This window comes from Stegodyphus dumicola, chromosome 6 (assembly GCF_044657685.1).
Source record: "Stegodyphus dumicola isolate Sdum_Otavi_A_Nest chromosome 6, ASM4465768v1".
Lineage (NCBI taxonomy): Eukaryota > Metazoa > Arthropoda > Arachnida > Araneae > Eresidae > Stegodyphus > Stegodyphus dumicola.
In genome coordinates, this window is record NC_140773.1 from 27,905,845 (window position 1) to 27,920,418 (window position 14,574).

General features: G+C 32.3%; 1 long non-coding RNA gene across 1 annotated transcript in view; it reads right to left on the reverse strand.

Annotated features, from left to right (window-relative positions):
* Nucleotides 1-4,734, reverse strand: part of LOC118188094 (uncharacterized) — a 72,422-nt gene extending 67,688 nt beyond the window's left edge. Inside the window, exon 1 of the long non-coding RNA XR_015041581.1 lies at nt 4,567-4,734. This is a non-coding gene — a long non-coding RNA (uncharacterized LOC118188094). The remainder of the gene's footprint in view (nt 1-4,566) is intronic.
* Between the last annotated feature and the right edge of the window lie 9,840 nt (nt 4,735-14,574).

The following is a 14,574-nucleotide window of genomic DNA, read 5'->3' on the forward strand; positions in this document are numbered from 1 at the left end:
ATTAATTTCAGTTAGTCTGTTATTTGGCCGTAAAGTTCCTATTATAATCTGCATATTATACGTATATAATACGTAATATTCAGAGAAGAAAGCTACTTTGTGCTACAGTTACACGAGGAAATCAAGACAGTTATTAAGACTGTTGTATACTATTACTCTTGTTTGTCAGAATTCCATCTCTAGGAAGAAATAATTAGCATTGAATGAAATTTATTAGCACAACAATTAAAAGTCTCCGTTCGACAAATCTGTCTGATAGGTAGACTCAAATATATGTTCAGACCGTCTAAGCGACTCTCTTCCGCTCACTAACTTCATTTTAGTTCCTGTATCAGTCTCGATGCAAATGCAACAGACAGGAAGGAGTGACGTTTGCAGAAAAAATTCATTTTCAGTTTCCTGTTTGGCTTATGCTTGGTGTCAGGACACCATTCTGTATATACTGTAGAAACTATTTTAACTATGAAAACCAAATCGATGAATAAAGCATATGAAAAGCAACGTATAGTCGACGACTTATAGTATTATACATAGCTTTAATCTGAATTGCAATTAATCAAGACAAAAGGAAATTTAACATAAATCTAAAAATAAATAAAAGGGTAACATATAGAAGGTACTTTTACTGCACATATATTTCGGTTTCTAATGATGTCGAACAATTATAAGAGAATATGTTTGTTTGTGAATGCTAAAAAAGGATGCTCATGAGTTACCTTGGCGGTTTAATCCTAGTATCCGGTGCACAAGGGATTTGGCTACTTTTGGCGAGTTTATGAGCAGTAAACGGGAGATATACGATGAGTAGTTAAACGGGTCCTTTTGGTGTTGGCGATAATTTTCAAAATCGCGCCAAGGCTGCACCGTATACTAGGATTTTACCAAGATTGGCATTCTTCAAAAGTATGAAACTCTAAAACTTTTTCTGGGTATGATCATCGAACACATAGCCAAAGACAAAATTTCAGCTTTCAGAATATGAAATTGTTGTTGTTACTAGTCTTACTAGTTTGACAAAGGTCAGCATAAGCACACGACATTCGTCGTGGCAAGGAGTCATATACGTCATTCGTTAGCAAGGGCCTTGAGCACGACATTAATTAATCTTCTAAGTTCATGGACCACTACATATATAATTTTATATTTGGCGTACCACTAATATGAATTAAAAAAGGTGCTTAAAAAATACAATTATGCGCTAATAATCAGCAAACTACGCCTATTTCGTTCACATTGAAAAATTACATGAAAAGTACAAAAATCTTACCTTCTTGTACAGAAAGCTTCACATTTCCATATCACTGAAAAGGAACTTCGCGAAAAGCAAGAACAAACCCGCAAACGCAAAGCAATATCAATAAACCAACAGTGATATGCCGCCAATTTTTAATTATTGTAAACATAATAATCATCGCTTACTTAGCAATGGCGCCATTGATCAACAGTTAGACAAAATAAAAGCGAAAACTTCCAGTGATGCAATTATAAACAAGAATGCAGATGGTTTTTATGAAAATCCATCAAGATGCCTATTGAAACGGAGAAAAACTGTGTTATATTAACGACCACAATAGCATATGTTTGTAATTCAAAATAAAAGAGAATTCCAGTTCGAACTATTATTGATAACAGCCAACATCCATGGATGCCGGTGTCCGCCGATAACATCGCGGCAAAAACATCGCGGACAAAACGTCGCGGAGAAAACAACGCAAGGCGAAAACGTCGTGCTACAAAACATCGTGGGTGAAAACATCGCAAAGAGACAACATCGCAGTTCTAAAGCATCGCGGTACAAAATATCGTCGTCGAAAATAAAGCGGTTCAAAAACTTCGTAGTTTAAAAACATCGTCGTCGAAAATATCGTGGTAAAAAATAAAGTATCTACAAATCATCGCATGACAATAACATCGCAGACATGCTTTTTTCAGGTTTTAATAATTGTAAATGGATATTCCCATAATGATTTGTGAGCGCAAGAGAATGATAACTTTTACTTTCACACTTTTTTATTAACTAATAAATTTTTGCTGAAAAAGTAAGAAGGAAACTTAAGCATAGAAAATTAAATGCAACTTATACATTATACTTTTCATGAAAAATTACCAGTAAAAACTTTATAAAAAATGATTTATTAATGGCCTTTGTTAGTTAACTATGTCGGTTTAAAATTCTATTAAGTGCTATAAGTTGCATTAATTTTCTATGCTTAAGTTTCCTTATTTTCTCAGCAAAAATTTATTAATTAATAAAAAATATGGAAGTAAAAATTATCCTTCTTTCCATCTTGCGCTCACAAATCATTACGGGAATATCCATTTACAATTATTAAAACCTGAAAAAAGTATGTCTGCGATGATTTGTAGATACTTTATTTTTTACCACGATATTTTCGACGACGATGTTTTTAAACTACGAAGTTTTTGAACCGCTTTATTTTCGACGACGATGTTTTGTACCGCGATGTTTTAGAACTGCGGTGTTTTCTCTTTGCGATGTTTTCTCCTACGATGTTTTGTAGCACGACGTTTTCGCCTTGCGTTGTTTTCTCCGTGACGTTTTCGTCTGCGATGTTTTCGGCTGTAACCATGGATGCCAACTCTCCCTTTCAAATGTCGCTAGATACACCTGCAAAAGTAGTTATAAAGTCGCTAAATTCAGATGGAATTTCGCTAAAAGTAGTACTTAAAATTTTAAAAGAAGTATAATCCATATTCCCTAATAGGTTTTGTTACTCGTCATTTTTTAAACTGAATCTTCATAAAAATATAAATAATGTCCCAATTTTTGTGCGTAAAAATTTCACGGATCACCAGTGGTCCTTAGACCACCGGTTGGCAACCGTTGTTCTAAATAACATACCGTAAACATTTTCAACAGGCTCTATATAGAATTTGGGACTTAAATGTTTTACTTAATGAATCTGAATATTGTACTCTTGAAGTTTAATCTTTGGAATATGGTAACAGGTAGTTTGCTGACATTTTGGTAAGGCGATAAAGGTTACTAGCTAGGACTTTAGCAGTGTACATGGATAAAGTCAAGAGTGTGCGCAATGCCATTTTTGTGCAATTCTGGGATTTTTTTTAAGTGAAAATAGGTCGACGTGTACATGGATACCGTGTATGTGCAGTTCTTAAAAACGCGGCAAGCAGTTTGCTATTCTGCACTTTCTCCCAATTTCGCACCTAATCTTCGTCATGATTAAGCATTTTTGTTCCTTAAAAGTTCTAGCATAAGCTTAATTCGGCTAACCGATTGTTGAAAAAAAAAATGTTGAGAAAAAAAAAACACATGCCTTTACTTCGTGAAAACAAAATGGCGTCCAAACAAAAACTAGCAGGTTGCTGTAGCAGGGTTAGTCGCCAAATTTTCACCAAAAAATCGCCAAGTTACCATAATCCAAAGATTAACTCTCTTGAATATTTCTTTCCATTCCAGGAATACTTAATTACAAAATTGAAATGTACTTCATAAGGCTAGTTTTACTTTAGATTCCATATACATCAATTACACTAATTAGGTACATACATTTCAACAAATAAATGTTTAAACTACTATTGTAGAGATGCGTTCGCGAATTTTGATAAAAGTACATTCTGGCGCTTTCTGTCGTATATCAATAAGGGATAAGAATTAACGCAGATTGAAAACCTTAACTGTTTTCTAGTTTTATTTCTGTTCTGATTCGGCTGTATTATACACAGAAAATAACTAAAAAATTGATTTAGAGGAAATATTGCATACTAATAAAATGAAGAAGAAAAGAAGGTTGATCTTTACATTATGGTAACTTGGCGTTTTTTTGGCGAAAATTTGGCGACCAACTCTCCTACAGCAACCCTCTATTTTTTTTTCCCGCCGCCATTTTGTCTTCACGAAGTAAAGACATGTTTCTTTTCTTTTTATCTACTGAACACTTCTTCCAACAATCTACTAGCCGAATTACACTTATGCTAGAAATTTTATCTAACAAAACTGCTTAATCATGACAAATATTCACTGCAAAATTGGGAAAAAGTGCACAATACCATACTCCTTACGCGTTTTTCAAAATAACACATACACATAAACCATGTACACGCCGACTTATTTTTACTTAAAAAAACATCCCAGAATTGCACAAAAATGGCATTGCGCACACTCTTCACTATATCCATGTACACTGCTTTTTTCTCATAAATTAGAAAAATTTCACGAAAATACATGACAATTTTCTCAATCTTTAAACCCGGTAAAAAGAACATATATGAAATTACCTGATTGCGAAAAAGTATTTACCCTTTACAAATATTAACATTTCCACATATAAAATAAATAAAATATCCAAAAACTTTTACCTCTAAATCACCTATTACATTATACACGTCACCAACGAATTCATACATGAAGCATTACAAATATTTATTATCAAATATTTAAATTATTTCCATGCACATTTATTTCAACTTAAACATACACCAAATTCCCACAAGTATAAAATTCACAAAATAACTATCATTTCATTAAAATATAATTAAATTCAAAAACACTACTTAAAATATAAATGAACAATTAATACATACATAAATACCCATTTCGAATTCACTTTAGTTACGGCCATGGGATCCAAAAATTCACGAACACTGTTTCACACAACACAGAATAAAGCCAAATACAAAATTTCCAGATTTTTTCCCGATTTCCCCCCTTTTCCGATTAAACAACCGTAATTCGTCCATTAATATCACATGACATATCCCATGATCTCTCATTTCCCTCACACAATATAATGCGTAATCGGAACTGAGTACTGCTCACATTATTACCAAAGTCCCAGGTAGTAACCTTTATCGCCTCCAAAATGTCGCCAAACTACCAGTTACCATATTGTAAAGATCAACCGAAAAGAATAAGTTTTCTCTTCATGGCCAGATGAGTATTTTTTGCACCTGTAGGAAAAGAAACTCGGAGAATAATTCTTCGAAATGCAAAGGGGACGTTCTATGAAAACAAAAAATTCAAACAATCTCGTAAGATTTTTTTACTGCAGCAGACTTTATACTTAAGCTCGCAGACTTTATACTGCAGCAGTACTCTGATTTCCTTCCTGTATGATATTTTAAGTGAAATTCGAGATGATACACTACATTTAACTTCACATATCCTTTCAGGTTAATGTAATTTATAAAGTAATATTGCTGCTGTTTAAACATAGGAAATATTAACTGTGAGCATTTTCCGTACATTTCAGATTTTTTCGTAATATTCTTCAAATGAACTTTTGAAAACTGTCAAGTTAAAGAAGCCAAAGTACATTTTGATAACTTTCTCTTCAAACAAGTAATTTTTCTATATCAAATATTATTTTTTAATTTTCAATTTTTAATTTTTTTGGGTTATGAAACATGGAACGATGTCCGAATATGATCTTCTGTCTACCCAAAATTCTTTCTGAAGAGAATAAATAATAATGCTAACTTCAAAATTGTTATTTAATGCCACTGATAAACAAAATTTTGAGATTTTCTTGATTTTTCTGACTGTATCTAAAATGTTATATTAAAATGTTCACAGATATTCATTAAAGAATTATGTGTCATTTCATTCCTTCTCTTACCATTCTAACTCATAATTATTTACTGTGATGAGCCCCAGTAATCTATAATTCTTTGAGTGTTTAAAATTTTTAAATCCCATAAAAATATTTTAATAAACGGCTTTATTTTTTAAGTAAAAGATTTCACATTTATATAAAAATGTTAATGTTAGGAAGAGCAGCTGGAGAAACTTTTTGTTCTGTTTCTTACCTCAGTATCATTTCTCGAAATTATCGTATTAATTTTAATAATTTTAAATTTTACAAATTTATGTCAACGATATAGCACTATTACTTTTGTATCATTGAGGCTTATTTTTATTCTTTGTATATGATCCAAGTGAATGCCAGATTAAAATCGATTACAAATCCACCATTCGCAAAGCTTTTTTGGCCTGTACAACAAATATTGTCAGTAATTCATTTTTCAAACGCAAGGTAATTCCTTTGTAGATTAATTTCAGTTTGTCTGCTATTTGGCAGTAAAGTTCCTATTATAAGCTGCATATTATACGTATATAATACGTAATATTCAGAGAAGAAAACTACTTTGTGCTACAGTTACACGTAGGAAATCAAGACAGTTATTAAGACAGTTGCATAACATTATTCTTGTTTGTCAGAATTTCATCTCTATGAAGAAATAATTAACATTTAATGAAATTAATTCCACGTACCACTTGAGGTGACACAAAGAAAGTAGGCAGTGAATCACGAGAGGTTTTCAACGCGTTGTTAATATGATGGTAAAAGACTGTTAAATGGAGATTAGTAAGGTTATGTATAAATTTGATGTTTTAAGAATATCATGAAGTATTTTACCCACATAAAGATAAAGGTGTTATGCCGCCTTTTAAGAAGACACCACACACAAATTAAATTTACCTAAAGACCTAACCTAACTAAAATACATTGCGTTGTGATTTAAAATTTATCGGATTAACCTCGTATTGACAACTGGTGATGATCATGGGTAGTGATTAAATAAAACATACTATTGTTATTTCAATAAATCCATGACATTTATTTATCAAAGAGAAAGTACTTCTAAAATATTTTAAACATATAGAATATCTTCAGTATATAAAAAAAAACATTTCACCCCGGGGGAAATCAAGGGGAAAAAAAATAGGATATACACATATAATTTTGATTGCACCTTTTATCTCTATTTAGTTTAACATTTTCCCCGAAATCTATTATTCCTTCTGAATCAATTACTCAAATTATCTTCATAAAGGCTTTTTTATAAAAAAAAAAAGGTTAGTAGAACCAATTATTTATCCAACATATTGCACAGAGAAAAAAATTCAATCAAAAATACAACAATTAACAAGATCCTCGAAGTATCATCTACACTCCACCCAATTCATACAAGAGGTATCTGCTTAATTTCTAACTATTGCACTAATCTATTTCTGCAGTAAACATTACTTTACAGCAGGTACGAGAAGGTCTTCTCAAATCTCGCAACTTAACTATTAAATAACCTTAACACGATATTTTTCTTTCCACGATTAATAGTTAACTTAAAATTTCCTTCACATTTCTTCAGTTATAATTAACGTAAATTTTCTTAGCATTATTGCATAGCAAGGTAGATCACCATAAGTACTGAGTTAAGCAATTATACTCTTAAACAGATTGACCTAACAAGCCAAAATTTTCAATTTAATCGGGGCAGAAAAGATTAGCTATTGAGCTATTAAATTTTGAATAAACGAAATAAAAATGGAAACGACACTTATCTGAAAATCTGGCGGGCGGCAGCAAGGTCAAGGTGGAGCCACAAAGTGACAGGACTCGGATGTAAATGTCCAGTGTGAATGACCAGAATTTCGCAGGAGTCTGATGGTGAACTTATGTAGTCATAGGTGAACTTGGGTAGACCCAAAGAAAACGGATTGGAACAATTAGATGGGGAAAATTTCCCGTAAGACTTCCCGCAGCCTAAAGGTGAAGCCGGAAAACACCTTTTCCTTGAAGACTCGCTCAGCCTGTTGATAGATCTTGAGAAGTAGCACATGGAGGTAAGAAAATTCGGGAACAGAGATTTGATGATCTTGTAGCACCCATATATGTGTAGACAAATTTTTTCGAACTTCTATTGTATAATTTATAGACGTACCGCTTGACCGGAGGTATCATATCAGGATCGATCAGTTGATAGCAGACGAATGGTATATAGCAACATCTTCTCCTTATAGGTGGTTCAGAGAGTTTACTTAATGGGTAAAACTAACGGTTCTCGGGCCAAAGCCACGGGAATGCAGGCAGTCGCCTCCCATCGCCGAGCTGAAGACTAAAATTTACCGCAACCAGAGAACATGCTGAAGGCCAGAGGCAACCAGAGGAAAACGACGAGAAGAAGCAAGAGACCGAAATCCCGACATGCAGCTCTTTTTAGATATGACGAGACTTGACACATTGGCTAACAAACGCTAGAAATTGTGAAAAAAACCACTTTTAACAACCACCGCCTCACGCTATGTAAAATTTCTCCTTTTTTCCGAGGTGTTGAACTAAACACAAATTTAAATCTCTCCAAATTCGCGCCAAGCCTGGAGCATCTGCGAAGGCCGAGCTGGAAAACATAAACTCACCCCGCCTTAAATCCCCTATCTGCATATGCAAGAGAACTAGAAATCTTGTTAGGAACTGCGTTTTTTACAATTTCATTCCCGATTACTTTTCACACAATGGAAAATGGAAATTTCAATTAAATAATTCACTGTATCTTAAAACCTGTTAAGGCTAGAATCTTGAAAGTGATCTTAAATTAAAGAGCTAATTTTTCTGCTTCTAGTGGTATAAATTAATAATGGTTAAACTTAAATTAAGTAATATAAAATCAAGATTATTACGTGAAAAATCACCCAATTTCATTGTGTGTTTATAACAATAATACATATATTTCAAAATCATCTTTTGAATATCGCCAACAGTATTCAAATAAAATATAATTGTTTAGTCTGTAATAGTTTGTTTAGTCTGCGTCCCTTAAATATCAACTTCCGGCCATTTAAACAGCAACTTCCGGCCTTTTAAACAGCAACTTCTGGACTCTTAAACAACAACTTCCGGCCTTTTAAACAGCAACTTCCGGTTCATGGTGTAGAACAAAAACAGCCATAACTCTACTTCTAACCACCGGAGAGACAAAACAAAAATAGTTTTTAGAAACTAAAAATATAAGCTTTAAATTAAAGTAATAAAAAGGTTTTGAAACATTTCTTCAAAATTTACGATTAGAACGTAGTCGGATACCTTAATAATGGTTAAACTTAAATTAAGTAATATAAAATCAAGATTATTACGTAAAAAATCACCCGATTCTATTGTGTGTTTCAGCACGTTTACAAGTAACAAGTGACAAGAACGTACCAATTCTTTCGTACCAAAACCCCAATTAAAAATTAAACAAATTTAGCACAGATATTAAATAAAAATACTCGTTGTGTAGCATAAATTTAGAATATTAATAAATTAATTTTTAATGAGTTGTAATTTAAATAACTAAGTGAATTTGCTACTTTGCTACACAACAAAGGTACGATGAGTGCTCAGTTGCACTACAAATATCAAATGATCGGCTATGAGCTGATAACATTCATGTTAAGGAATGTAGAAATTGCTGAACTATTGCATAACTAAGCTGTATTTTGGCATAGAAAAGCTACTAAATACTAGATTTGTTCGTCAGGCTCAAGAATTTATTCAGTTTTGTAATTCAAACCATTCTGAGAAGTTATTCGAGAATTAGCAGAAAAATGAAAAGCTTAGTTGAAATTCAGACTGGCAGCAAATACGCTTTTGGAAATTCGAGGGGTTTTGCCTGAAATAACATACTAAAAATTTGAAGAGGACGCAGTTGTCAAGATAGAAAGAGACGTATATTACGGAAAGAAAGTAAAATATTCGAAATTGCTTTACGCTCACGTCAGTTAAATTAGAAATGGATGTTCGAAGCGATAGCCTACCAGAAGACCGTGTAAAATGCTCTCAAATACGGTGTGAATAGAGCATTGTTTGTATAGATCCAATATCCCATATTACGTGTTCATAAATGGAATTCTATAGCGATTCTTTAGCTTTCTTTTTTCTATCAGAGGGTTGTGAGAAACTTTTATGAATGCAAACTGAAAAGAGTGCTCGCATTATCTGTGTAAAATTAATATTAAATTTATATTTCAATTTGTATGGCTGTAAAGATTAAGATGGCTCAAAATAAGCAACCAATAATTTTGCATTCAATATTGTCAAACTAAATTTGATTTAGTTGAAGAATCAGTAAGACCCTTACAGATTCCATGATCATCAAGCATTATAAAAAGGGTGGAAAACTGAAGTATGAGAGAAAAAGAAAACCAAAGTTTTAAGACAAAACTGATCACGATTATTTGAGATGTGATTTTATACAGGAAACTGAAATTGATCTACGACTGATTTATGACATATGTTCTGTGAGATTATCCAATGATGCCATGAAATCATCAAAAATTATCTGTCATTTGCTGGCTAAACATTCAGGTTTAGCTGATAAGCCTGTCAAAGACTCCTCGATAATTTACAAAATGAAACAATGGCAAAAAAACTGACAATTCAATATACGTATGTATTAATACTGCAGAGGATCAGTTAAACCTTGCTTATTAGAACCCCGTAAAGAGTTCTCAGGAATCAAGCAGTCCTACATAAAAAGCAATGTCTATATCTGCTACATCTGTGAAACGCATATAAAGAAATTGGTCGAAGATGTTATTGTAGTAGAAATAATCAAAAATGCCAAATTTCATGCAACTGTGGGGGGACTTGATGAATCAAAAAACACAACAACTTGTATGTTACACACCTACTTATATGAAAACACATTCTCAAATGTAATAGCCATTAAAAACATGTATCGGTCTCAGCTTGACTTAGACGCTCCTTTATGTGTACGGTGACATCATTGGATCCAAGAACTAGGAAAATAATTTTAAACCAAAAAGCAAATAATGAATTACTTCTTAAAGCAGATTATACTATTTTTTGTTACTCTTTCTGTGTTACCGCCAAACAAATGCAATAAAAATTATTATTATACAAATAAATATAACAAATAAATATACGTCTATTATACTCAATGCTCGTAAATACACTGGTCACCAAAATTAAAAGATAATGAGGAAAAACAAAAAAGCTCACTAAGTCAATGTCGCAACCACTGCTCAACGTTGTAATTATTTATGTTAATTAAACGCAATTAAACATGAAATTGCAATTCCGCCCTGGAATTTTGGTCTATAGTGTTGTTTAAAACAAATGTGGTTTCTGAGAGTGTTCAAAAGTGGCGAATAATTGGTTGAATTAACGAAGGTCAAGTACAAATGGAAGTCACCTAAGATTCCAATAATTCTCAAAGTGTTTTATCAAGAACTTGGAGACGCTTTTAAGCTCTGGAACAGTTGATATAACAACCTGGTCAAGAGCGACCGAGAGCAACTTCATCAGAAGACAGTTTTCTGTCGTTGTTGGCTCGAAGATATCGCGAAGCGACTACAGGAGATTTGGTATTTTGCTTCAGGCTGCCACAGGACCTCGAATTAGCCGTGCTACTGCTGCATAAAGGCTTAACGAGGTTGAACTGTATGCATGAAAACGAATGGTTTGCTACTCCGCTCCAAGCCTAATCGGCGCCGTCGTGCAAATGCATAGTGAGTGCCTTTATGCAGTGACGATGGTATTAGAGGGAAATGCTTATGGTTAACACTTAAAATGAAGTATTATTAACATAATATATGAAAAACCAAAAACGTTGCATTTTCTGTTAATTTTTCTAAATATGCAATGAAGTATTATTAACATAATAATATGAAAAACCAAAAAGTTACATTTTCTGTTAATTTTTCTAAATATGCAAACATTTTTGTGTTTTGTTAAAACCCACACTCAGTCATATACTATATTGAAGAATTATACATATATTTGTATTATAAATAAATAACATTACAAGCTAAGCGATATTATATGCTAAACGCATTGAATACCAAATATACTGCCTAATACTATTTATTATCTTAAAATTAAAAACAAATTAATTTACATATCTAATAAGTTAAATATTGGGAAAAAATATTTCAAATAAATAATATTTCATTTTAATTATTTATTGAGAAATATAACGATAAACAGAGATATGTAGAAGTGTAGACAAATAAATAATATTTCATTTTAATTATTATTAGCATTAATTTATTAACATATTAAGGGTTTAAGTCACTTAGGAATTTTTAAAAACTTCCTAAAGCTAACTAAAAATACTAACCTGAAATAACAACTGTATGGAACAGGAATTGGCTGAGAAATGACAAAAAGTACAGTTTTTGTAATGCATTTTCAATTTAAAGTTGAAAAACTTAAAACGCGTTTTTCTCGAAACAATGTTTCTCATGTTGAGATACATTGTATATCATTTAATTTTGATCTGTATCACTTCGTATACGTATTTTCAGACAAATTATCTTTGGAAGCAGTAAGTATCCACGATTTTTTAAATAACTCTTATTTTCTCAGTAATCCACGTTTAAAAATTGGAATTTTCACAGTAAGCATTGTTTTTCAAATGTCGACTACTTGATCAACAACAATGATATATTTAAATCCTTCGGTACTCCAAAGTTTTTAAATGCACCGAAAGATTTTTTTTAAGTTTATGTCTCAAGATAAAAATTAGGACCACAAAAATGTACGTCAATTGGTTCTGCCGAAAATAAGGGTCCCACTTCACTGACGTTACTTCTGAATATTTTTTGATTTTCAAAAAGAAAAATATTGTTTCTAACAAATTCAATAAAATCGATTTACGCTTGTTTTGAAAGCAACCCATCAAGCAAGCTCGAGAGCTGAATCTACTTTTCAAGCATCCCAAGTGGCCTAACTCCTTAAATCCATTTTCATATAAATTGTGTTCGATCATAAGGTTAAGAAAGCATATAATACTAACACACATATAATAAACAAATGAACTGAAACAACATAATTTCAATATTTGGTAGGAGTGAAATTATAGAAATTGAAATTTCCGGGCTTTGTTTTTCACAAATTGATTTATAAGTAAATCTATATCTAATTTCTATAAAATGTCAATTTCAGTGGGAATAACTACAAGATTTGCCAATAGCTCTTGACCCATGGTAGATCTAAGGTAATTTTTAATTATTTTCAATTTTGAAAATGATCTCTCTCTGCTGTAATTTCTGAGACTGAAATTGTCAATAAAATGCGTAAAACAATAAAAATGTTAAGAAAGGACTGAGTTAAATTGTTGACAACTAATATAGCTTAGAGTTCAAGCGGCGATGCTACATTTCCTCCAAATGTTTGCAAAACCTGTGGTCCATGCATAAGATGTACACTATCGCTTTGATTTTTATCAATTAACGCTTTTGGCAGTTTTTGACATAAATAGAGCTGATCTTGTTCAGAGTATTTATTAAAGTCAAAAATATTCAACAAAAATTTAAAAACTTCTGAATAAGAAGACCTTTCACTTAAAGATGATATTGCAACATCTAAAATAAAAATAAAAATTTACTTTAAAGTTTACTTCGTTTTGTATAGGCTGATCTTCGCCTTCTTAAATTTTTTTTTTTTTTTTTAATTTTTATTTTTATTTTTCGAGGTCTTAATGTGTCCTGGCTTTTAAAAATTTGTATCAACATCTAAAGAAGATGCCAGCTCTTTACTTTCGGTGAGCATATCATTGAAGGTTTTAATAGATTTATAATCTTGATTACAGATCTGATAAAATCTGATTATAGATATGAGCGTTCTCATACAAACTGATACCTGCTCTTGATGGCTGGCATCAGGGGATAATCAAGTTTCATATATTTAATTTTCAGAAGTCTGAGAAATATTAAAATTTTTAGTTTGGAGAATATTGCTAACATTAACTTAGTTATATTTTATACCATAAAACTACCATACATATAAAATTATATTTTTGAATTCCCCCCCTAAAGATGTGGCCTGATTTTTTTTTTGTGTTATATATATATATATTTTTTTTTTGTGTGTGTGTTATATTTTTTTGTTTGTTTGTTTCATAGAGGGCATCAAAAGCCTTTTCTAATTGAAATTTTGTTACTAATCCCCTTGGAACAGGAAAACCTACACCAATCCCAAGAGCCCTTGCCGCACAAGTAAATCGCTGACACCCTCCTGCTCAGTGGACAGCTGTCTCAGGGAAACGCCTATAGAAACTAGTAAGTGAGCGGGAGAGGGCACGCACAGGATTGAAAGGTCCCCCCCCCTCCCGTTGAATTTCATGCATCGAAGATGTCCGCTTCTGAATCTGGCCATGCCCGTTTGGAGAGATCTTAATCTTTTACTCTGAAGTGACAGGCCTGGTTGCCCGATGATATACCAGTGCTGTGCAGGAGAAATGTTCCACGCAATGTTCGTTTTATTTTTGTGGAAGGAATATTTTTCATTAACTTTAAAAAAAATCTACGAATTGCACAATTTAGGCAACGAACGAATCTACGAACTACGCACACTTCGCGTTAAGCAAAATAAGTATATTTCGCAGAAGATTCATAAATATGTACATATTAGAGAAATTTAAATTCTATTCGTATTGGAGGTCTATAACTTTAAAATACATAATTACAAATGTTTGATATGTGCATATTTGGTTATGTGGTATCTATCTCCATACTCCTTGATAGAGCACTCTAGCTGATGTGTTTGTGTAATATCTACAAGACACATAACAATTTCACTAGTATGTCGGTCTTCACAGCCACAGTAATCTTGTTTGTAGATCAGATATAAATATTGGCTAAAAATACTTTGTTTTCCATTTACTGTTTTATGGAGATCATCAGACCAGATAAGCTGAGCAAAATGTGTCCAAAATCGCATTTTTTAGGATATAAACATAACTATCAGTGTTCAGTAGTCTTACCACTCATGGGTTCTTTTTCAGATGATTATGAATTGCATTGTA